Here is a 6,000-nt window from a genome sequence, read left to right on the forward strand (position 1 = left end):
TAAGTGGGTATGATGCAGGTTACGATAGTTCTTCCTGACATTGGTTCAGTGATTTTATACTTAACTCTTCCCGCATCATCAGCACTGATTCTTAATTTGTCCCTTGCCCCTAAGACTGTTTCATCTTAAGTAGGCAAAAGGTCTTTTTCCTACAATTTTATTTGTTCTTGACATCCCTCCATTAAACACCAGTTACATTGGCTCCATTTATTTTGTCTATGGATGAACATCAGGTCATCTAGAAATAACATCCTTCAAGTCATCAAGGACCAGTACAGTGTTATTAATTTTGCCATCTTCCCATAACATTTAACATTTGTTCTCCTTTCCTTATAACCTGAAACAGAACTTTGAAAAATTCCTAACATACAAATGACAGTATTAGTTCTGGAGACTGGATGAGCTCATTCAGGCTGGGCTTACAACAGAGAGAAGAGTTAAAAAGTCCAAAATGAAACTTTATGTAATTCCTATATTTCAGGGACAGAGAGGGGAAAAAAACGGGGTGAGGGAGGAGACTAATACTAAAAACTGAGGACCAGTGATTTGAGAAAGGGGACTGAGAAATCTCAAGATAAATAGGGCTAAAATCTGCAAGGAGTCTGCCAGACAGGAGAAATGAGAAGCTGATCATTCAGTGACTTTACAGAAAAATAGTGGATGCTGAAGATAGAACAGGCTTCTTGGGCTTTAGTTCTTTATTTCTTTCACATATGACCAGGGGGAAATTACATAACTGAGCCTTTGGCAAAGAAATACCTTCTCAGCTCCCAAAGGGCAATCTGCAATGAATTTCCCACTCGTACCTTGGGGAACTTTGAATATAAATGTTTTCTTCTGTAAATGCCTTTCATCCAGGGCACACAATATTTGTCAGCATTGTCAATGATGAAAAGGCAATTTCTCTTCACTTTAGCAGCTCCTCCTAGCAGTCAGATGACTGTTTTTGAAAACTAGTTCTATTTCCCCTGGTTCACAAGTACTTATATTTGCTACCTTGACAGCACATGGTTGCTAACTTTGATACTGACTTCTAAATGAACATAATTAGGTTAATTCTTTTGTAATAAAAAGCATGAATGCAAAATTTCATAGGAGTAAATAGACTGCAAAGTATATGAAGCATTCCAATAGGATCTCAAGGGTTAAAAGAAAGTGATTATGTCTGTTCATAACTGATTCATTTGTTGCTTTTAGATTAAATCTTTTAACTAAAACTTTCAGCCACAAAAATGAAGATAATAATTCTTTCTTATGTCCTTGTGTTTTAGCCAATTACATTTGCAGAGTGATTTATGATTCTCAGATAAAGATTACTGAGTTTTCTAATTTAAAGATCATAATAATAGGTGATGAGTCGATGAATGTAAAACCCTCTGCCCTCAGGACCAGTCTGGAAAACCACAGGAGATTAATTTTGGTTATATAATTTATTGTGATTTCTTCTCTAGATAGACTTGAATATATTACACAATCATGCAATCATTTGTACATAATCGCCTTTGAATTATGTTCTATTTTGATCTCATTCCTGTTTTTGCACATACATGAGTGTGAGCATGCTTTAAATATTCTATGACATGCCCATTCTAAAATTAAGTTAGTTTTCAATTTCTTAGGAAATGAGGAGTTTCTGATGACTCCAAAATAAAAGGCGGGGGTTGGGGGGGCCTCCGTTGGCAGCCAGCTCTTTCTGCAGACTTGTAGTTCTTCCCAATTATGTTGCCTGTACTTTATTCCTGATGCCAGAGGAATCATCTTTATCAAGCATATGCGTGCATGTGTGCTAAGTCACTTCAGTCGTGTCTGACTCTCTTGACCCCACAGACTGTGGCCTGCCAGCCTCCTCTGTCCATGAGATTCTTCAGTAAAAAATACAGGAGTGGGTTGCCATTTCCTTCTCCAGGGGATCTCCCCAACCCAGGGATGGAACCCAGGCCTCTTCCATCTCCTGCACTGGCAGGCAGGTTCTTTATCACTGCGCCACCTGGGAAGCCCTCTGATCAAGCACTGCTGCTGCTGCTGCTAAGTCGCTTCAGTTGTGTCTGACTCTGTGCGACCCCATAGACGGCAGCCCACCAGGCTCTCCCGTCCCTGGGATTCTCCAGACAAGAACACTGGAGTGGGTTGCCATTTCCTTCTCCAATGCATGAAAGTGAAAAGTGAAAGTGAAGTCACTCAGTCCTGTCCGACTTTTATGACCCCATGGACTGCAGCCCACCAGGCTCCTTCGTCCAACCCGGAGTGGGTTGCCATTGCCTTCTCCCTAACCAAGTACATGGTGCTTAATTAGAGAAGAACATGCAGCAGCAATACAACTTGCCTAAGGAGATGGGTTATTTATCTATACTTTGTAAGGGAAACTTTTACCAATAAAAAATGAAATCATATTAAATATCAGAGCATAAATGGGTGGCTTCCACACATTTTTAGAACATGGGTTAAATATAGGAGAGCAAGTAGAAGACTTCCCCTTGACTTTCACAGCCACATCCAATGTCATTCCATTTTTATAGCAAAATTTCTCACCAATTTTCTACACAAAGTTTCACAGCATCAATTTTGTACATTGGAAAGAAAGATCCTAGCTGTGAGATCACTAAAAGAAGTAAACACCAAGAGAAGTCTGTTTGGCTTGTTTTCAAATAATGCTAGAAAAATAGAGATGAAAATTACCCCATGTGACACAGCACAAACCATGGAACAAGATGAAACTCCCTGTTGTTTCAAAAGTATATCAATCACAGGTGCCATTATTCTCTATTCAAGACAGTTGACCGAATCTGTTTTCTTATGTTTGAATCAAGGAGTAGAATTGTACTCAGCTATTTTTGCCCCCAGCCCTGACACCCACAAGAGAAACCCATAGCAACCGTTCCCCAATTGGTAGTATTTTTCTAACTCGATAGGCTATAGTCCTAACACTATCAGAAAGGCAAGTCATTCTTTTGAAGAATTAGGATATTTTTCTTGCCAGCTAACATATTTTTTTTTTAGCAGATGAATGTCATTCTTAAGCACGCTAGGTAATATCTCTAGATGTAAAGAGCTTGTCTGTAATGGAAGGGCTGTATACATTTTCATCAGGATCTCAAAGAATGATTAGTGTGTGTGTGAGAAGTCAGACTTTTCCTTCAGCGTCATTTCCTTGAAAATGCCAAACTAATGATCTCTAAGTTAGTGGCTATAAACTGACAACCAGTCTTAAGATGCAAAATTAAATTACTTAGCCGCTGCTTAGTATTTTAGCAATCCATATGTAGATACCCATAGGGAAATTCTGGTGTTCATTGCTTATTACCTTTTTAAGGAAATCAGAAGTTTATTGCTTTTCAAGTATGTCTTACATGCTTTTTTAAAATATGCTTTCTTTTAACATGGCTTCTTTTAGTCTTCACAGTAACCCTATGAGGTAAATATCATTATTTTGATTTTAAGAAAAGAAGAACTTATAGGGCCAAATTAACTTATCCAGCATCACATAGACAGTAATGGTTAAGCAGTGAATCACACAGATCTCTCTGATGGGAATTCCCATACTTTTCCCATTAAACTCCAGAGAAGGCATCAGTTATTTATACTAAAAGTACATACTAAAGTTGACTTTTATTTTATATAAAAAATATATAATAAAAATAATATTTTAAAATAATAAATAATAGACAATAAATTATGTTTTATTTATTGCAATAAAATATCCAACCTGATCCTGAAAGGAAACCATGGGGTAGGATATAAAGAACATGAGCTTCCTGGGACATCCCTGGCAGTCCAGGGGTTATGATTTCAACTTCCAGTGCTGGGGATGGGAGTTTGATCCCTGGTTGGGAAATGAAGATCCCATATGCTTTGTGATCAAAACGCATATAAAACAGAAACAATATTGTAACAAATTCAACAGACTTTAAAACTGGTCCACACTAAAAAGAGAATAAAACACATAAACTTTCTAATCCTGGCCTTACTGCTTACTGGTGACGTAACTTTGGGCAATTTACTTAAATTGTGTGCGTCAGTTACAACACATGTAAAATGGAGACAATTTTAAGCATATTAAAAATGTAATTAAATTAAAAATTAGTGAATAGCTCACCGGATTGTTGGAGATTTTAAATAAAATAATGTGTAGGGTTATTTAATAGAGTACCTAAAACTGCAAATGCTAATTTTTCTGCTGTTTCACCTTTTACATTTTTCAAAATCAAATTTAATGAAATAGCACAACATATAATTTTACTAAAAGAACATACATGTTCTTGTGTATCATGCTGTTTTCCCCAAACATGTATACATCTTTCAACTCAATAAATGTAGGTTTGCATGATTTTTTTTAACGATTCTATTCTTTCCATTTGATGGATATACAGGTTACTTAGCTAATAATATATATTTGGACATTTGCTCTGTTTATAAAATTTCACTATTATAAATGATTCTCCTTTCCTACATCTCTGCACAGATATCTATTTCCCTGGCAAACATTTATAGAAATGGAATTATTAAGTCAAAAATTATTCGGATTTATAAGAGCTTTTTACATATGTAGCAAAGTTGCCTCCAGAAATCATGTGCCATTTTTTATTCCCCAAATAGAAAGCTATTCCCCAAGGCAGTTTTTTATCTTTGCCAATATGTTGTACATACATTAGTTTTTCATTTTAAAAGTTTGTGATAACAACTAACGAGACATTATTTTCTTACTAACAAGAAAACAAATGAAAAGCAGCCAGTAAGTAAGATCAGGAGTCTGAAAACTTATTCTACAAAGAGACAGATAATATTTTAGGTTTTTTCTCATCATACATTCTCTGTCTCCTCAACTCTGCTTGGTAATGTGAATGCAGCATCCAAAAAAAAAAAAAAGTAAAAATTTATCAACATGGAAATTTAAATTGTGTATAATTTTCACATCCCATAATTTTACCCTTATTTCAATATTTTTCATTTAAAAATATAAAAACAATTATCAGCCCACACAGAGGACTGGATTTGGCCTACTCTGTCATTTGCAGACCCCAATTTGAATAGATGTAATGTGATTACATGTGACTCATGCTACCAGATTTTAACATAACAAAAGCAAGGGAGGAGACAGCAGAGACAGGTGATCAACTGGTTGAAGAGGCTGGTGCTGTTTAGTTTTAAAAAAAGATCTGCACCTTCCCGGCCCAAATGACTCCAAACCCTGCTCTGTAATTTATGACCAGTGTGAACTTCAGCTTTTCCTCACTTATAATGAAGTTGGAATCATCCATTTCATATGCTTAATTCATATGAAAGCAATTAAATAATAGCCAATATTCATTCTTCAATGTTCTGGAAAATTCACACATGAAGTATTGCATTAATATATTGGATACAAGAGTTATAATGGACAGTCAAGCTGATACTTATTCATAAGCAGTCGCCTTGCATTGCCTTCCTTACAATAGTAATGAATCTGACATTCTGGCTGTTGAAATGATTATTCCTCTATATTTGCCTTCTGCTTTGAGATTTACTAAGCTTTTCCAGCTCAGTTCAGTTCAGTCACTCAGTTGTGTCCAACTCTTTGTGACCCCATAAAACCAAGGAAATTTGAATAAAGTACTGACTTTAATTAAAATAATCTATCAATATTGGTTCATTCAGTTCACGTCAATCACTCAGTCATGTCCAACTCTTTGTGACCCCATGGACTGCAGCATGCCAGTCTTTGTGGTCTATCACCAACTCCCAGAGCTTGCTCAAACTCATGTTCATTGAGTCAGTGATGCCATCTAACCATCTCAACCTCTGTTATCCCCTTCTCCTCCTGCCTTCAATCTTTCCCAGTATCAGAGTCTTTTCAAATGATCAGTTCTTCGCATCAGGTAGCCAAAGGATTGGAATTACAGGTTCAGCATCAGTCCTTCCAATGAATATTCAGGACAGATTTCCTTTAGGATTGACTGGTTGGATCTCCTTGCAGTCCAAGGGACTCTCAAGAGTCTTCTCCAACACCACAGTTCAAAAGCATCA

This window comes from Bos indicus, chromosome 2, assembly GCF_029378745.1.
Source record: "Bos indicus isolate NIAB-ARS_2022 breed Sahiwal x Tharparkar chromosome 2, NIAB-ARS_B.indTharparkar_mat_pri_1.0, whole genome shotgun sequence".
In the NCBI taxonomy this organism is placed as follows: Eukaryota; Metazoa; Chordata; class Mammalia; order Artiodactyla; family Bovidae; genus Bos; species Bos indicus.